Raw genomic sequence first — 22,102 nt, forward strand, 5'->3', positions numbered from 1 at the left:
ACTTCTCTAATAAAATTGGATAACCACAGCTGTATATTTTAAAAATATTCTTCAAAGTCTCCCACAATAAAAAAATTGTCAGTTGATTTTAATTGAAATGTTACAACACATAACTATTATGTATGAGCATAAAGGTGTATAATCATTGATTTTAGAATATACTAATATACTATATTCTAAAATCAATGGTATAATATAATAATAAAATATTTTGAAATGCTGTGAATAGTTATTAATTATCGTTTGCTTAATATTGTCAAATATATAAGTGAAACTATATCACATGAGCTTTATAGTCTCGAATGAATATTAAAATAACATTTAAAAACAATATTGTTTTATTAAGCGTCATCTTATAGTAAATAATTTTATATTGTGTACAGTTATTAGTTCGTATTGATGTTGATATATTATATTACAAGCAATTAAAGAAACAAAATCCAATAAATGTGAAAACAACAATGAGCAATAACTATACCATAGTATTCAAATTTGGAAACAGTTCTTTATTTTGTGAATGCTGATATTGTGGGCGGTTCTTAGGAGGGAGTGTAGCGATCAAATAAGGTATAAATTAACAAAAATAACCTATTTTAACATATGGCACATATTATACAACTCGTAAATAATGCGATTTTTCAATTTTTAGGGTTCCACTCGATACCATACCAAAATCCTAAACTATATTTAAAAACATATTGTGGTATAGCCAAAATTCAGAAGTATATATAAATAATACATAATTGGCAACAATTAGGTACAACTCAACAAAACCCAAATATAAATTATTAAGTTTGACAGTCTAGTTTTAAAAATAAGTAAATCAAATGCAGTATTGACAGTTTATTTTTACAACTGTTTAAATAATGTATATTATATATTACTATAATATTTATACAATTGTTAAAATGAAAAAAATTCGAATTCAATTTATTTTGAATTTATTATTTAAAATAAATACCTACCTACATATTTTATTTTTATAACAACTATATTGTAAACCCATTAGAAACGATCAAAAAAATTAATAATTCTCTTGTTTTTTTTTTTTTTTTAATAACAATCAAGTTTTTCTACTTATATATTTTACTTATACAATTGTATGAAAAATATGACCAATTAAAATTAACAATTTTTATCAGTTAGTTTTTAATAATAATAAAAAAACAGTGTTTGAATAGAAACCTAAAATATTAATGTATGGATGTATCTATAGTAGTATCTACTTATTCAGTTATTCTTAGTTCCTATTCATTTTTTATTCTTCTTGTTGAAAATAACATTATAAACTGCAGAGTTTTACATTATACCTACGCAGTATATTGGCGGTTAAGCCTATTGGTACATATTGATGGATGTGCTCATTACACATTTATCGGGAATCACATTTGAAATATATTTGAACAATATAGTATCTTATTATGAAATAAATACAATAAAATATAATTTTAAAAAAAAGTATAAAAAAAATTGCATTTAACTCAGCATGGTGTAGGTATTCGCTTATTTATTTAACCATCGATACACCGCTAGAAATGCTTTTATTTTTTATTTCTACTGCATAATATAGTTGATATACGTGACAATGGTCATAGTCATCTGCATCAGGCACAACTAGTTTTTTTTTTTCTGGAGAATGAGGTTAGGCACCACTTTAGGTTAGGCTGTTAGGCATACATTATTGTATTTTTTAATGTATGGTATTTATTTACGATGTAGATTTGATATTATTTATATTTTATAAACATTATTAAAAAATAAACTGCTACAAATATATTTACAAGAGTTCTAGGTTCTAGATGATATTATTATCATTTGGCATAGCCTGTATACTTCATTCCATAGAGTAAGAAGGCAAGAAGCTTCATTCACTTTGTTACATTTCTATATTTCTATCTATGTAATTTTTATTAATTACTTCTTATTAGAATTATGGTAATAAATTGTTTTCCGTGACATCTTATTAAATAAAAAATCATTTTTGAAGCATTTAGCAGTTAAACTGTCTTTATTATATTAACAATTGTCCACGTAATAATAAACGATTATTATTTATTTATGTTACAGTATAACATCTAAAAACTTTGTATGACCTTAAAAGACATTTGAAAGTAGGTAGAGAATTGCTGTTTATCACAAAAGAACTTTTTTTATTGCACAATCGTCTTATTCCAAACGTTTGAGAAAATTTAAAAACTTACATTATAAGCATTTTCAAACTAAGTGCATGCCATTTGTAAAGTTCCAAAGATTTTTTAATATTTCTCATTTCTTACTGTACATTTTACACACGTCTAGAATATTTATGTATTTTTTTATAAGTTATACCAGATTATAATAAGTTTAATCATAATTTCTATCTAATATTTTATTTAGCTCTAATAATTAATTTTCTCTTAATCAATTAACTTGTTTGAATAAATAAGAATTTAAAATAAATATTACAAAGAAATCACTGACTTGTTTTTCCAGCCCTCATTATTACCAAAATACTCTGAATATTCTTTCTTCCCGTTAAATTAATACGAAATATCTACCTAGTATCTATTATATTAGTAATTTTATACATTATATTTTTAAACTATCAGTTAGGTTACTCTTTCTCCTTAGAACTTAGAAAATAAAGAAAATTTTTATTTTGATATTACAATACTTCTAATGTTTTTTCATTGTAGTTAAAATATTAATTAAGTTGACTAATTTATTTCATTATAGTCTTAACGCAAGGCAAATATTCAGAGTAGTTAAAGGCAAGTAGAAGTGGGTAATGCAAGGGAATTTTTGCGTCCGTATAATACGGATGTGTTTAAATCCGTTTACAAAACTGAAAATCCTTAAAAGTTATATTCTACCCCAGTGGGGGCCAAACAAAAGACCCTGACAGTATACTTCGTAAACGATGATCATTAAGCTGAAATTACTCGACAAAATTTAACTGCTGGGTTGTTGGAAAAATAATTTATTGTTTGAATAGTGTTCACTCCACTATAGGTTTTTTTTAAGAAGACATATTTTCTATTAAATATCAGTGAAATTGAAATATTCAAATTCATATCAACTATTTTAAAGTTCCAGGAGTTTTACTAAAAAAAAAAATATTATTAATGATAAAAAAAATTAATTTGTTGACAGTCATAAATATGTTGTAAAATAGTATATGTTTTTAAAAAACATTTACTAAAAAATATAGTTATATATTATATACATTAGGTATATTTATATATATATATAATATATAAAAATGTAGTAAAGCTTATGCTTAAAGTATATACATTATACAATCATACATACAATTTATTTACAAAATATAAATAGAATACATCCTTAGAAATACGAGAAGAGTTTTATCGGAATGTTTATTTTTTTATGCGGAAAATACATTTAAAGTACCTAAAGTGCTATATATATTTCTTGTAGAAAATTCAATCGTTTGGAAATTGAATTAATTTCATTACTTTATAGGAGTATTAAAAAAATATAAGTACTGCTGTACAGTTACAGGCTGATTAAATATTCTGTTAAATATGTACCAAGGCACGAATTCTCATATTGTATGTACCTTTAAAGATATAATGCACCAGAACAATTTTAACGTAATATTATGTGCATAAACTTTAGTGTTTACAAATAGCACAACTACTTGAAATAAAATAAATTCATAAATTACTTACAAATTTATCAAAGCATATGAAAACAATTTATAATGCAAACCTATTTATTGAAAAACATCGAGTAGATCACATTATAAAACAATTTGCACTTTTTGATATAATATTACAATGAGTGTAGTAATTGTCTTATAATAATTATATTTATATTTGTGATGTGTGTGTAGCGAGATAGGTATAATAAATCCTAAAAAAACGTTCATGTAGTACCTTAAAATCTCGGAAATTGAGTCTGGATTAGCGAATTTTATAGTATTTTGGCGGTACTAAAATATTTAATTTTTGACTGTTTAATATAGTTCTTCCAAGCATGATAAAAATAATTTTAAAATTTCTGAAGGAAATAATATATAATCCATAATCTTCCCCAAAACACTTTTTGATAATATTTATTATAATAAGATACCTACCAAATAAATTGTTTCATTAACTTGTAAGAAATAATTATCATGGCAATTTCACATGTATATTTTAGTATTTTACTGTATTTTGTATTAGTTTCACATAAAACAAATACTTTGCATCGCTCCACTCAGAAGTTAAAATAATGAGAATGTTGCTGTTTATTAACTAAAAATATTCTTGTACTAATTTCCAATAGAATAAAATATGACTGTTATACATGTGATTAATAATTGAAATAATAATTGAAAAATAACATCAATAACAATAATAATTATACTTATTATATTATAATATTGTATTTTTGGTCATTTTAGTAAATTCGTCACTGCAAATTTAAGTTTATTTAAAATTTAAATATAATCAAATACTAATTATTAGTCTGTGTAACAATAACTTATTCGAAAACATATTATTTAATTTTATGTTTGATATACCTTTTACTACCAACTACCAACTATCCGGGAGTTAAACTACCTACCTATACTGTATATATTTAATTTCCGGGCGATTAGATTTGAAACAAAAAAACATTTGGATCTAACTGCATTAAAATGTGTTGAAAAAAAAGCGTGTAAAACCAATACCGTTCTTGTTCCGTATATAACTTAAAATAATGTACCTAACTGTGTGAATAAATTAAAATATTTTTATTGCTATAAATGGATAAATTGGATGTTCTCCAATACTAACATTGTTCTTAAAAGAACGAGTTTTAATTAGAATTGTGTTTATAATACATTTTTTAATATTAATTGGCTGAATCCTTCGACGTTTGTTATTATTGTATTTTGTAGAAGAAAATATGTTTTGTTCGTTAAAAGTCGAACGATTTTCTTGAAAGTTATTTACTTATTTAGAAAATATAAACGAACTAATATAATATTATAGTTATACTTACTTTTTTAGTTATTGGTGTATACAAATTTAATATAAAAGTATACAAGTACATTTTTAAGAAAAATATTGTTCATATTAAAAAATAACCATTTTTACGAAATATAATTTGTAGTATTACCTGTTAACAATGAAGAAATCGACGTATAAATCATTATATTTGTCTAGTTTAAGAAAAAATTGTAAAATAAAAACAATTTACAATTATTATTTCTCCATATTATATTGTTAAGATGGATTATGGCATAATACTATTATTAATACATTGAGAATGAACAATGCATTGTGAATTGTTTTCGGTGTTTTATTGTATTTATGGTACTATTCAACTATTGTATACTTTAATTAATTTTAACTAATCAATTTTCACGGTTTGGCTATAAACTTATTTATTTAGGTAAGTTCTTACTTAAGGTTTGTTTGGTTGTACTTTGATGCCTTATTAAAAGGTCCCATAGAAAGTATCTAGTATAAGTTATAACAAACATTCAGCATTCTTAACGTTTTGGGCACTTGAATATACCACGAACAATTATTTCGACATTTTGAACGTAAACGAATTATAGTTGTATAAGTTTGAAATAAATTATAAGTATTATATTTATATTTTCTATGCACATAGAATTATTATTGTGGATTTAAAAAAGAAACGATAATTTAAATAAACACTGACATTAAATAGGTAATTAGTTTTACACAAAACATAAAAAAGTAAAATCATTATATTATCACTATCACCATAATAACTATGTTATAACAGCAACAAACAAATGTTATAATCATTACTATTATAATGAGGTGCTTGGCTATCGGGTGAAAGATTATTGATTTTTATTGTTAATAGTAACTCTTTTCTCTCTGAATCAATAGGTATTCCTTTAAAATTTCAATTTAGTCTTATGCATTTTAATGTAAACCTTTGTATTTAAGTTACCTTTAATAGCTTTCTGCAGATATCAGTCACAACCCACAATGTCCTTTAATAGATAGAGAACTTTTGTAAGTTGTATTTAAATTTGAGTTATTCACAAACTCCCGAATTAACCGGAACCATTAAAACCCCTAAAAAATCCAACTGAAACTCATATAACCAAAATTATGTTTTTTTAAAAACACCAGAATAAAACATTATAGTTAACATGAAACTCAGATATTATTTTCTTTTATAAATTGCAAGTGATATGTGATTTTTAATTATTTTGGTAGTTATTTTGATTTTATAATTTGTTATTTAATAATTATTATTGACAGGAATAAATAGGTATTAAATATTTCTCATTTTAATATTTATGCAGTACATTATCTCTCTTTTCATCTTTTCATCCTTTCATTCAGTAGTATCATCTATCAGTAATTCTTAAAGAGTTGAAATAATATTCTCAGAAGATTCTATAATATAAAAAATACGTATTTACATAATATAATTTTCAATTTATGATTTTTTTAAACCACTTAATACCCATATTAACCTAATCAATAACAGTCATTATTATTATAGAGGCCTGATGTGGTTTCAGTCACAAACGTGTTCTAAGTGAGCACCTCAGTGCTAAACAGTTATAAGCACCTCTTTTTTTTTTAAGTATTTAACTACCTACCTAATCTTGGTACCTGTTTAAATGTAAAACACTGTATTAGATCACATTTTAAAAGCTTTATTATAATTTATATATTTGTACATTCATCTAAAATAAATTACCAACTTAAATAAATAATCAGTGAAGATATTTTCAATTATTTTGGATTATGATTTTCTATGTAAACCGGTGCTTGTTTGCTGTGATTTAAAATGTTTAGTGTTTTTATACATTTTCTAGAAATCCACTTAAAATGGTAAATATCACCGATTTAAGTTTCTAACCTATTTATAGGTAATATGTACTGGCTTACATATTATTTTAGATCGAACAAAATGGTTTCATATTTCAAACAAACTAAATATCCAAAAAAAAAACATCATTGTAAAACGCTCAGATTAAAAATAAAATAAAAAAATAAAACAGAATTAGGTAAGGCATTAACATTACTATAAAATATAGGTATAGGTATATTCGTTACGATTATTTATCATGACTTGGATTTGAGCCAAACGAGGAATTACTGGTATCGTTAGATCTTTGGTTGAACTTTTCAAGGTATCCGCCGGGTGCAGTTAATAGTCCGGTCAGAATTCCTGAATGTTATCGGGAAATACGACGACATGGCCCCTAAAATCTGCCGAAATAACAATGTCCCTATCTACCCTTTTGCCTCAATCTAGACCATCGAGACAGGAAAATAGGGTGACGGGTTGGCTAGGGATGTATGATCACTGCAGTGTCGTCTAGAAACTGCTGCCGGTGGCGGCCTCGTTTTAATTACCCTCGGAGACCGCAAAACATGGGAATCGATCTCCACGGGGCCAATGATGGGAGGGTGCGTAATATGAAGAAAACCCAGAAGGTTCTATTATTCATGGAAGGACTAGGGGGGGGGGGGGTGGGTTTCTACAATGTCGTTGGGTCCGGTAATTGATGATGCAGTACGTACCGTTACAAAAGATGATTTTTTTTACTCACATACTCAGAACGTCAGCGAAAGGGGTTCGGGTTTTTCTACTATTATATGATGGTGGGCTGGCTGGAACATTAAAACGTCGTTTTAACGATTTTGAAAATGTTGTTGCTCTTTAGCGTTCTTTGTAAGACATGCATATTATTATTGGCCGTGCCTATAAGTTGTAATAGTTGGTAGTTACCAATTTACAATGCTGTATTTATTATATACCTATTTGTTAGTACATTGTTTTTAGCGTTTGACTATACATATAGTTTATTTTAATCTGTAGAATTTTACTATTTACTATTTAGTTCTATTGTAAAATTAACATTTTATTATGACATTGAAGTTTTCAGCGTAAATAGAAACATACGTTTTGTGTAGAAATGTACAATAAATGTAATTTATGATGGAGTAACTATAATTGAGTTCATAGAAAAATATATTATAGACTAGAGTTATGTTGTACACTTATTGTACCTAAATCAACTTATTTTCTTCTGATATATTGTACATGCCAAAACCAATTTAATATACATAAAATAATACTTAATACATTATAATAATTCTAGTCATAACTTGTGAATTAGAGTACAATTTTAATTTATTTTAACGTCAGTGATACATTTTAAACGGATATTGATTTTAAATAACTTTAATTTGTTATAAGATTTTTATAAATTTTATAGGTATGTGTTGAGTTTATAAATATAATTACGTTAATCATAAACGCAATGGTAATCACAGAAAGTAGTAAGTATCCAAAAAATATTTAAATAACCTAGTTTCTAGTGAACTTCGTAAAGTTGTATTTATCTAAAATTTTATTTAAAAATTATACGTTGTTAATTATAAGAACAATATATTGTTTTTATATAAAGTAATGAAGGTCAATGATTTTTTATCATGTTATGATCAACGAGTATTTGATATTCAAAAATTTTAAAGCTGTATTTATTATGAATGGGTTAATGAATATTGTTATTACAAAATGTCAAATTTTCAATAGGCACCTTTGACCTTTAAAATAACAAACATGCCTAGTACATATTGTATGGAACAAACTAAAATAATAATAACTTATACGTTATTTAGATTATGCTATTATATTCTGCCTCGCATCATTCATCCACCGATTAAAATCGATTATTTCCTCGTTCTGCTAACACAACTTTGGCATATGATTTTTTTGCGTTTCTAGTTTCCAATTTCTGAACTCTGAAAATTCAAAAGGCTGATTTTAATACTAAATAATAAATTATATATTCGCTTTTTAATTTTAAAATGACCGAGCCATTATCAGTACAATATGATCTAAACTCGGGTCTTTTTAATTTTGTCGACAACAAGAAAATAGTTCTCATCATACTTTTACACATACTTCCAAAACGTTTTCATCCTCTCAATAACTGATAAGCATTATTCTCTTCTGTAGACTTAACACCAATCAATTTATTTCAGATCTATTCTGTTATAACATATCTATCCACTAGGTACTTTCATTACAACGAAACATAATATTTCTATTCTATTTTAGGTAGTTATTAAGACTTCTGTTTCGATAGTTACTGTTGTTCAATAAAATCGCTCAGAAATAAAGACTTAAACATATAATATTATAGTAGACAATTAAATAGAACTTAATTTATTTTCTTCATATTTGGCTTAATCAATGTGTTGTCATTTTTCGAAGAGTTATCATTATTTTATCAAGCTTTAAATTTATTTCTATACATATGTTTATAATGTATGACATACCGAGTTATAAGTGGCCTTACTAGTTACTACCTACATAATTGATTTAAAATATATCTTGTTGAATGATCAGCTATCAAATTATTTAAATGCGACTAGAATTGTGTGACTATTGATTTTAATTATTTTTGACGTTGTATTCGACTTTATTGTACATTTTCGTTTCATATTCATACTCGGAAAAACAATAAAATGTTATTCACAATATGTAATAAATGTAAGGACAATAATTGCTATGAACTATAACGGATATAACTTTCCGAAAAATTCAAATAAATATACATTGATTTTTTTTTAAAGTACCAACTCTTTTCATTATTTTATAACACTTGTCACAATTTTCTACGTTCTTTAGTTTTAATACTGTTTGTTTGAGATCTCTGTTTTAACAGTTTTTTTTTTAGAAACAAGAAGCTAACATACATCAAACGCTCGTAAATACATGTAATAACTTTTACAACATTGGCGTCCGGGTAGCAAAAGCTGAGAAATTGATAGAATTTAGATTCTTGTTGATGGCTAAGAATATGGGTGATGGAAATGGTTATGGAAATGTAATTTCCCCCAGGGGGGATCTATTTCGCTTTTCATTCTTGCGCGTACATAATATATACACATTACACATATAAGTCATAAATACAAACCCTCTTTTCACCGCTGAATAATATTATTTCTTCTTTTTCGAAGCCAATAATATGTTTTTGTTTCCTTATAACCAACCGACAACCACCCAAAAGACCAACATTAAAATCCATTAGTCTTAGTTCCAGATCATAAATTTACTTACAATTCAAAATTTGATATAAACTCATCTATAAGAATACCACAATAAAAATAGGTAAAAGCCGACAAATTATTTTGATTATATTCAAATAACTTTTGTATACGTATACACTATATATAGATAGGTACTTGTTTTCAGTTAAATTTGTTTGTTTCTTTAACACACTGGCATAAAAAATTGACCTACTTATAATAAAACAAATGTATATTATAGTTAAACAGTTGTAAAGACAAAGCAATTATTCATTTAAAAACAAATATATAAAATCTATAAGATTTTAGTTTTTTAATATTTTAACACTTATATAATATTATTGTCCTATTGTGTATTATATGAGTATAAAGGCTTTGCTGGATGTTATAGAATTTTTTTTCATTTCATTAGTTTGAAAACAACAACTTGTGTTACCCTTTAGATTTTGAGAAGTAACGAAGCTATTTGCTGAAACTTTAAAATAAAATCACTTTTTTTTTTTACTTTTTCAGACAACGCTTTAAGAACTGTAAACAAATTCTAAAAGTTTCATGTCGGGTTAGCAATCGTATGCCAGAGTGTAACTCAATTTTAAGTGCATTAGAATTTAATATTTTTTTAAGAAAAAGTTAAATTAGTTCTAAATTTGTATACCTATATCGTATTAATAAAGTTATAGAAGTACAATAAACTTATGACATTTATGATTTATTTTATATGTTGTACATTTATTTATTACCTATATAATAATAGAGCACTTTAATCTTTATAAATCGTTAATGTACTATATTTTTATGAAATTAATTGTCATATATTTTGATAGTGAATGAGATTCATTGATTGTGATGGATAATGAATAAATGCATTGTTTGTTTTTTAATTTTAATTCTAATTTGCAAGGTTACACACTTACACATGGTCATGGATAAAGAAATTATTACTAGTAAGTTATTTGACTATGAAATACTTTAAAACAGCTGTTTCCCATAATATTTATGAAAATAATAAAGCTATGTTTTAACATATAGATTAATCTAAAAATCATTACCTAATTTATGTTTTCAAGGTAGTATAAAATGCGAAAACCCAGACAAAAATTGCGATATGAACACCCATACATTATATGACCATAAAGATAAACAACGGTAAAAGAAGGGCAAATTCTATGTAAAATAAATCTCTTCCAAGTTCCCCACCATCTGCGCGCGTTCCCTTTTAACAATAATAATTATTATTGTTCCAAGCAAAAGTGGCTACCCGGTTTAGAGCATTTTTAGTCTGCGTGGTTAATTTACTATCCAGTTGAGCCACACCTTCAAATGTTTTTATCTTAATGCATTCTACGTACTTGGTTCACTGTTTTGCTTTTGTAACAGCTATAATAAAGGGTCTTCATTTCTTGTATTGAAAACACAATAGTAAAAAGATTTTAAAAATGTGTGTAATCTGTGTATATTTTTACATATTTATTGTAGACACAATGTTATTTATTTTTATACTTATATTAAATTATTTTATTTTTGTCAGCAGATATGTGCTATTCAACATTTTCTGATCTATAAAATTTCGATGAACGAACTGTATCTGATATAAAAATTATGAAATGAAATATTAGTATATTACCATACGAAAAAGCGGTTTTAATATTGTAGTTGATTTATTATTTTAGAGAATTTGTGCCTGAGATTAAAAAGTACAGTTCTATAGCTTTGTTTTCAAATCACGTGCATTTAGTAATCCAGAAGATTTATCATACAAAATAGAAGAGATCGAAATATAAAAAATTAAAAAATGAATTCACCTTCGGTGACATTTTATTTTATCGGATCTAGAAAGTGTTTTGGACACTAGATTAAAAAAATGAATTTATTAAGCTCTTTAATCTACAGATGTGCATAAATAATTAAATACAGTTATATAAATACAACCAATCAGCATACAAACAAGGTTTATTATTTTATTAATGCGGACTAAGTTGGTATTCAATACATTTGTATTTTACTAGAATTAAAATAATACTTTTACAATGAATCTGAAACTATTTCCTTCGAACTTTACATCTTATTTATAGTGTAAAACTTTTTACAAGATTAATTATTATACACGAACACTTATTTGACTTTTCTAAAATGTTTTTGTTTAAAATGTATTGATCTATCTAACAGTAAAATATAGACAATTATTGATCGAAAAATAAACAATTGTTAATATTTTTGGTTTTTTAGTCATAGTGTATATAGTATATATTCTTATGTCATTAAATATCATATCCATTATGCTTCATTTAGTTTTTAATATAATCTACATACTTATGCCTTAAATCATAGTATAATATATTAATTTTTTAATTATTCATGAAACATATTCGTTAATTTTTATAGAATTAAATTTTTTTTAAAAACAATACTTAACTTGCACATCTAAAATATATAGGTACCTACATTTTCTTATAAATTATAATATAATTTTGAGCTAGTGATTGTCATAACAATCTTGGAAGTAGTATAGGTACTTTACTTATCTCTAAAAACTGACTAAATCTGGGTACAATATGTAAATTCATTATTCATGTTCTAACCACGCACTAACACGATTACAAAACTTGACTATAATATTATGCTTAAAGTAATGTTGTTAATCGTGTAGGTACATACAGTAGCTTCATCTAAGATTTATCTTTCGACACAGCTGCAATCATCAATGAACTTTGGTTTTATATTTAACGCAGGTGAATAATATAATAAAATAACTTACTGGTATAGAAAATCTTGTTTTTGTTTGTCTTAAAATCGTTGACTGTGAAATATGCGAATCGTGGAAGGGTGAGAATGAAAAAAATGAACGTAGTGAGATTAGACGTGTAGGGAAATAATGACGACAGGAGTGGGTGGGTGACTTAAGTAATTTATGATCCACCACTATCGTAGCTGTTTTGGTCCGGTATACGGGCAAGAGTGACACACGTGCCGCCTTCTTTGCCTGAAACTTTTGTATCCCTTTGACAAGGGGTAACCAAAAAAGGTGAAATTTACGAGGCACTCCTTTTCCACCCACGTGTTATTGATGCGACCCGATATAAATTGCGTCTAGAAAGTTCGACTGAACAAATTTACTTGATTCCCAATATTTACTTTGAATTAAAATGTGATCGAAATAAATTAAGTTACATTATATAGAAATGTTATTGTAATTTTATTTTTATCTACGATGATATTTGATGAACACAATATCAATCAAATTTTAAGTCATATTTGATATTTAAATAGCGTAGTTTCCAAATTAATTTATTATTGTTAAATAATACTTAGAATCTATGCTTCGTTCCACAGTAAGTAAATAAGTTAATTATTTAATATATACAAAAAGAACAATACTATTATATGAGAAGAGAGATTATCTAGAGATAAGAAAAGAACGTGTTTTCTGTATTTTTAATTTTTTTATTTTATGATAACAATGTACAAATAATATATATTGTTACATTTAAGTACAATTATATGACATAATATATTATATGATAGCAAGTTATCATTTTTGTATAAAATTAACTTTAATTTGATTTTGTTTTAATTTAATTTACTTTCTGCTTAACTTCGTTGGTAGAAATATGTTAAGTATATTTATGTTTGTATATGTACTTTAAAAAAAAAAATTACAAATTATGTATGTACTTTAATTTTTTTTTCTTTGTTTACAAAAATAAATGCTAAAGAGGATAAGTACTCTTCAATCCTTGCAGTGGATATAAGTTTTTATATTTGATACAAGTTTATGCTAACACAAATTAGCTGTATAATAATAATATTTAACGTTATGTATATTACATAGCATTTTATTCCAACATAAACTTTGAGCCCATAAACTTAATTCCATCTGTTGTGAAATAGCGTACAGTTTAGCGCATTGTGTTCTTTCTCGAATAATAAAATAAGTGGGCGTTATGCTTTTTACGGTTGCCAAAGCACATATAAGCAGATGCATGTGGTACGGGTATACCAACTTATGTATTCAGTTATGGTAGTGTCGGTGGTAATGGCAGGCAGAGACCATTGAGTTTAAAAGCAGGAGATCAGAAAAATCTGCGACAATAGTAATAATGGTTGCAATAGTCCGACAATACAGAGGAAGAGAGAGAAAAAAAATAAATAACGATGACGTATGAACCACCCTCTTCACATTTGTCGATAATGCCATTAGCTCCATTGGCCGTTCATCGAAGTCGTACGAAAGGTTTTTGGGGTGCGCTCTCATAGGTATATAATATATAAGACCGGCTGTGGTGACGGTTATAGGCGACGTTGAATTTTTCTGCACCTCACGTAGAGATTGAAATCCCGTCTCGTTCATCTCCCTGTCCTCGACAATAGAGTTTGATATTGAGCCGAAGAGTCTGGCGCGAGTGGTTGTGGTACAGTGGGATACTGCAGGAGAGGAGAGTGAGCCAATCACGTGTGTGGTTTTTTCTCGCACTCCTCACAGCCTCGTCACGTCTGTAAACACACACGTACTCGTAAACTACAGTAAAAGTCGTGCTTTTAGTTTGACGAAGCGTATCTGCAAAACGAGAAGGAATAAAATGAAAATTTTTCAAAAAATCACGCAAGTTGACGGGGTTTCCGTTGACGGTCTTCAGGGCTGTTGTCGCTACCGTCAATCGCTGAATCGCGGCCACACGTCTCGCCGTCGCGTGGAAACAAGCTCTCGATATAGAATACGCCGCCGTCAGCTCGTGAATGATGATAACCTTTTTGTTTGAATCACGCCAACATTATCTCACAGACCCCGTCTTCTTTCATCAGAGGTACATTCAAACCCACATTTGACACACTATACGAAACACATAAAATAAAATAAAATGTCCACACACTTCAAGACTTGTCACATAGAGATTTCATACATTTCAAGATAGGGCGCCACGACAGTGTAGAAATTAAAAACGTCGTCAGTATAATTAAAAGGTAAACGGAATTTATCCGTGTATGCATAATTTATTGATATTGGACAAAAAAAAAATTTATTATGTAAAGTTTTTTCTTTTTTGTTATAAGTAATTACGATCTATACAAATGTATGTATAATATTAAGTAAAGTAATGAAACCAAGAATGAAAGTTGGGTAGGTACCTTGTACCCAGTACTGTCAACCGACAGGTTAGTAGGGTAGTAAGTCTCTAGGAATCTTTTTATCGGTCTGTTAGGATTTTTAGAGATAGGACAATAAATTATTGTCTATTATAGAAAGCAAAGAAATTTAATTAGTGAATTTTGGTGATTTTGAATTCTTTGGTGAAGTGAGAAGTAGTGGCTTTTTCTGGTGAATTTAGTGTTTGAGTTTTGAGGTCTTTATCGAGACTATTATTTGATATATAACACAAAGCGGAGACAATTTGACGAGAACATTAATAAATTAGTTAATATTATAAATATTGTTTTCATAATATTATGTGCATGGTGTTGCCTATCTAGTATAGAATTTAATTAAATATATTAATGCGATATGAATAAAATATAATATTTTATAATATTTAATTATTTAATATTCTTGGATGATACATCAAAATAATAATATTTTTGAAAAATATTTTTAATCCAAATTCATTTAGGTAATATATGTATAACTAGTCTACCTAACGGTTGAATCGATGATATATTGCATAATATTATGTATAATGTTTATTGTGTTGAAAAAATACCATGAACATAAAAATGTTCACTTTTATATAAACTACAGCAATACCATAATATGGCATATACCATTTCACATTATAAATATATAAAAAATTAATAACCATTCATTATTGTATTAAAATAAGTTTATTCGTTTATGTTCTGTCCTAATTACTGTAAAAAAAAAAAAAAATGTACCTATATAGGCTATAATGACGTCATGACGTTCCCGAGTTCGGTCAGAGCTATTTTGTGGCCAAGGAAAGAGTTATGCAAGTGGCCTCTTTTGATAAACTTTTTTTTTATTATCTGGTTTCCAAAACTTGGTGTCAATTTTGACCAGTGTCCAGAGGAACTCCTTCTGGCCCTCTCTCTAAAAGGGCTATATGTACCATCAAACACACATTTAGTAACCATATAAAATATTATAATATAGCATTAATCAATTAGTTTATTTCAGCAAAATAATTAGCATCTAATTTAAGTATCTACTAATAAAAACGTGATTTGTATAATTTTATACTTTTGAGTTGGTTCAAAGTTAACAGGGTTACATTTTACTATTTGTTCAACGACATTTAATGGATATTTTAATTGGTTTCTTATACATAAAATTCAATTTGTCCTATTGATATACTATATATATTACTTTTTGGATTAATGATTTTATAATATTTATATAATTAACAGAACTTTTAAATCGTTTACAATATCAGTGTATAATTTGATTTAACAAAATGGACTTCTCATTTAGTAAATAGTTGACTGAAGTGAAACGATTACAAATTTGAAATTATACATTTTATGTTAAATGTTAATTTATTTTTTTGATATATTTTAAATTTTTAAAGACTATTTAATTGATATTTTCGTAACTCTTATAGTATTCATTATATACCTAATATAATTTTATCAGTTTTATTTAACCAGTTAACGATACTTGTATAATGTATATACAATGTACTATAAAATTAAATATTGAAAAAATATTTACTTTTAATTCGTTAACATTATGCTTTCAAAACTTCTAAAATTATTTTATTCTTGGAGTTAACTCTAGATATTCATCAGAATAACTTATTTTTGTACACTATGCTATGCATTGTTATTTCGGGTAGGAAAAAGTCAAAAAAATTTGAAATAATTTCGTTATTATGTTAAATTGTTTTAATGTAATTAATGTATTGCATTTTAATTTTTTTTTTTTACATTTTAGAGTCCTGGGAAATCACAATCAATATATTTTTAGAACAAAAGAAAAATGGTAAGTGAATAATTAATTTTAAACAATATTTTGTATTTGTATAGAAATACTATAGAAATAATTATAGTAATAATTGGGTTGACATTTATGGCAAATTAACCATAGAAAGAGATTTTGACTGGTATAATTTTTCTATATAATTTGTCACGAACGAGGATATTTTTCTTAGAAGTTAAAATTTCAGCTTTTAACAAAATGTTAGTTGCTGTTCAATCAAAAGTTGAGTGTGTAATTCACCGCAGACTCTGATAATTAAAAGGCTAGTCAACATCATTTTTTTGAAATCTTGGTTATAAAATATTTAGGTTCAATATGTGATGGGAAGTTTCTATTTCGATAATAAATCTTTTTCCAAATTAAATTAATTACAACTGTTAAAACTGTAATTTTGAACTTTTTAATGATGAGAAAGAAAATAAATTATAAAATATTTTCTGTATACCTAATTAGTGGTTTTGTAAAAAAAAAAAAACGTTTTATAATGTTTATTAAAATGCTTTTATATATTTTCCCTTCTAAATTTGTATGGTAAGTTTGCGAATTACTAAGTTTTTTTTAATGTACCTAATGGTACGATAATTTTAAAAAGCTTAAATTGCAAGTATTGTAATTGATTGGTAAATAAACAGTAGGTAATCGTTTTTTGTTTAAACATATTTTCATTGTACATAATATTATAAATGTTACGGTAAAAGTGCGGATACCAGTAAGTCCTAGGATTCACCGACTGCCGTCTTTCACAAAATGTTGATTGATTTCGTGTAAACCTAGGATACACAAACTAGTTTTTGGTCATACGCCCGATTGATTTTTGTAGTTTGGACTTTTTTTAAACGGGATTTGGTGAATCTTAGGATTAACTATCAGTGTTGGTAAAAGTCCGAATTTTTTATTTCGATTTGTGTGATATTTTTCCCTTTGTCTTATAAGTACTCGTTAGTTAAACTAATAAATTATTACTTAAGAATGGGTAGGTATCTAGTACTATCTACTACATTAGCTATACTACTGGTATATTAAATACACACATTTATATTATTATTATATTATACTACTTAAGTATTATTATTACTGTAATAACTAATATTATATACTATTGACTGTTGAAAAAATGTATTACAAATCAATGAAAAATGTCGATCGAAAAATGTATTGTACAATTTGAGATGCCACAGTAGCTAAGCCTGCACTAATAAAATATGTAGGTACGTAATAATACAAAATTCCTACTTTTACTAACACTGAACGTTTATCCTAATATTTACCAAATATCATTTGAAAAAGTTCAAACAAAAATAAATCAGTCGTGGTTTGACCAAACTAGTTTGTGAAATCTTGGTTTTACCAAAATCAATTGGACAACCGAGATTTTATTTTATTAGAATAAACAAGTACCTATATACTAATATATCTGTAACACAAATTTATAAAACAGGTAATATTGGTTTGGGGGGGGGGGGGGGGGGTGTACCAGATGTATACAGGAATGGACGGTTTGGTCGTAGTGAGGAGGGGTCAAATGATCTATTTCATAACCGACATTTATTGGTTAATCCTAGGTGGGTCATAATTTGTAGCTTAATTATACCATAAAATACGTTAATGTATGATATAATATCGTGCTTCCTTAAACATAAGTTGTACACATATCTAAAAAAAACACCAGTAATATATTTATGTATGCGGAGAATATAAATTAATAATTTTCTTTATGTATATCAATTTAATTAGTAGGCACCTAGGGACACTACTAAAAACCAAATTGTGTAGAAAATATACAATTTGTGTACAGTTATTTGTATATTATACAGTCCATACGTTATGTAGGTATTAACTTTAAAACTTTATTGTTGCCTTAAGCGAACGTAGTTGTGTTATAGGGGATGCCAAGTCTATTTTAAATTTACATATTTTTCTTTGAAGTACAATACGTACATTGTATACAATGTTCAGCTATTAAAATTAATATTCTACGCATGCTTTATTTAATTAAATCTTATTTTAGTATATAATTTATATTTTATTTATTTATATTTATTTCTATATTACATCTTTATAGTTTTGATTAAAAGCTAAGTCATTAGCATAATAGATATTTGTATTTTACGAAAAAATCTTTTATATCTGAAACGTCGTATAATTGATTTAATCTAATAATTACGTTACAATAACCTTTATTGTAATCGGATTCTCAGTGTAAAATTATGAGCTACAAATTTGCTTTGTACGTGATTGTGTTCCTTTTTGTAGAATATGATTAGACCATTCTCATCAATTTCTTTTAATGGGTAATGAATTGTATTGCAATAATTGTTTTATCTATTTGTAATTAAAACATGTCATTTTAAGTTAATCAAATTTTAGAAACTTTCTCAATAACTTTATCATAATTTAAGAAAATTAGTACCTATACGAGTAGTATATGAAACGATGAAGCAAAATATAGACTCTATGGTTCATTATGGTATTTTTGTAAGGGGAGGAAATATAAGGTAATTATAAATTATAATTTATCAAATACCACTGATTGAATCAATCATGCATAAATAACTAACACAATCAACATCTTTTAACTAGGTCCAAAAATGTAGGTATATTATGTGTATAGGTATAGGTGTTATATTATAATATTAGACATTAAAAATAGTATCAGGAGTGGTTTAGAGTAACTATTTGGGCTAGTAAATTTTAGAAAAATTCTAATTTATTATGTGGAAGGAAGAAAAATAAAAAAGGGCACTTGCAATCTTTGAAAGTTATGCTAGTTAAATTATTTTTTAACACCTTAATATTTTAGTCATTGGTTTTTGCATTTCCTCCTACTAGATTTACTTGGACACCCTGGAGTTTATACATTTAATGCATATTAATATTGAAATTTATTAAAACCTGTCTAATATTGACCCTTAAAATAAGGAAATAAAATATAAATGTTAATTGTTCAAAGATTCTATGAAAACTTAATTATACTTGCTTTAAGAGTTCAGAGTAAAAATATGTCACACAATTTAGATATATGTTGGAAGAGATTACCATAAACAATAGTTATTACGTGACAGTTGGCTTGATTATTATACTTTATTACTTCTAATAAATTATACTGGATATTATTTAACCACAAAATAACATAATTAACATCAAATAGTGTCATTATATTTATAAATACTGAATAAATTAACATTATTTTTCCAAAATATCAATAGATAATATGGTTTTTAATTTTTTTTTAATAATTTCCAATTATTCTCTGTTTTGCTAAAGACCACGTATTTAGATTATGATAAATGTTTATTTAATTGACTACCTACATGTTTTATTTACGATGTAAAAACATTTGAGAGTATAATAGTATTTTTATATTTTTAACCTAAAAAGTACTAAAGGTACTTATTTCAAGTACTTTATTTTTATTATGGAGACATTATACCCATCTATTGCGATAATGAGAAAATAATCAATTTAATTCCTAAGGGATTTCGTTGTTAAAATTTTATTTCAACAATAGGGATGGGAAATTCTCGGGAACACAAACGTGACAAAGAAATTTCTCAGGAATTCGAGAGAACACGTGTGAATTCACTGCAGAAGTCAAACTGGAACTCCAGAAACGAATTAAAGTGTACGCATCATAATCGCATGCTAAAAAAATTTGTATTTAATTTAAATATTCAAGTTCTTGCTAAATTTATATTTAAAGAGCACTTTTTCTGCTTAAATATATTTATGTAAAAAAAAAATTAGATTACAATTGGGATATTATGTATTGTTTAATTATTATATCTGTTGAAATCGATGTGTCAGTATGTTACATTATAATCTGCGATTTTTTTATTACATAATTATAGAACAATTAACGTTGTAAGTTACTTAATAACAATCTAATCTAAAAAAGCTTTCATAAATATTAATAGGTAATAATTAAATTTAAATAGATTCTTTAAAAATAAATCAGTCTTTTTTATTTCTTTAATATTTTAAGCAGTGTAAACACTGAAAACCTTACCGTTAAATAAAATAGGTATCCATGAAAAAAACGAGTTCCACAGAATGAAAATATCACATTAAATATATATTTTCAAATAATGCAATACGAGTTTATAGTAAGTATAAATTTTATTTCTTGGACATATCAAAATCCTATTAGATTTCCAGGGCACTACGGTCTACGAGAATTCCTGAAAACGGGAATATTTTTTCCCGGTATTGTTCACGAGAATTTCGAGAAAGTGCCTACCTTAGTCAATAATTTAAGTACACTAGATCTGATGTTGAAAAATCTCTCCAGGAATAAGTTTTTACTTCTGAACACTCGGAAATACAAAATATTAAGTTATATTTTTTCCGATGTCTATCAGACTCTATCTGACGTTTGTGTTGATGTTTATAGTAGTTATTAAAGATACCATCACATTATAATAACTTTGCTCTAACTTTATCTTATGCTTTTATAAGTTTCAGAGATTAAAAAAATTAGAAAACTAAAAAAATATAAAAATTATATGTTAGGAATGACTGAATGAGTATGACGTTGATACGATATAGTAGTGACTAATGGTGAAAAGCACATAATAATTTTAGTAGTTTCTTACCTGATAAATGTGCAGTACAAAATATGTTTCACATAAAAACATTTCAGTTGAGTAAAACACAAATAAAAGATTGGGATTAAGAAACAATTTTTATTTTGTGCTCTTTAACAATTATTCCAATAATAAATATGATCGTTACCCAAATAACTGTAGGTTTGTACATAAATTATTTGACGAGGCGAAGTAAGGATAACGGCTATTAACATAATAATTGTCATTTATATTTTTTTACTCATACGTAAATAACCAAAATAATATGAAATTTAATAAAATTAAAATTAGTATAAATTAAATAGAAAAATTAATTTAATTAAATATGTTTGATTAGTGGAAGGAGGTAACACCCCCTTCGTCCTAAAACTAGCCCTGAATATTTGAACAAATCACAACTTGGCTACTATGCAAAAACAAAATCTAGATGTATTACTAATTAAGGGTTTTGGAGCTGACATATTTTTTAGTATAAAACGTGCCTCTCAGGAAAAACTCACACGCCTCGTGAAATAGCTAAATATTTTTTATTTGATAAATAAAAACTTTATACAGGTCGCATTGGACTCAGATTT

General features: G+C 26.3%; 1 protein-coding gene across 2 annotated transcripts in view; it reads left to right on the plus strand.

Moving 5' to 3' along the window:
* The window catches only part of LOC132939151 (protein artichoke), a 241,829-nt gene that overhangs the window by 39,516 nt on the left and 180,211 nt on the right, over positions 1 to 22,102 (plus strand). For both annotated transcript variants that reach the window (XM_061006176.1, XM_061006177.1), the window contains one exon: positions 16,900 to 16,947. The gene's annotated coding sequence lies outside the window, so the exon portion shown is untranslated. The remainder of the gene's footprint in view (positions 1 to 16,899; positions 16,948 to 22,102) is intronic.

This window comes from Metopolophium dirhodum, chromosome 2 (assembly GCF_019925205.1).
Source record: "Metopolophium dirhodum isolate CAU chromosome 2, ASM1992520v1, whole genome shotgun sequence".
In the NCBI taxonomy this organism is placed as follows: Eukaryota; Metazoa; Arthropoda; class Insecta; order Hemiptera; family Aphididae; genus Metopolophium; species Metopolophium dirhodum.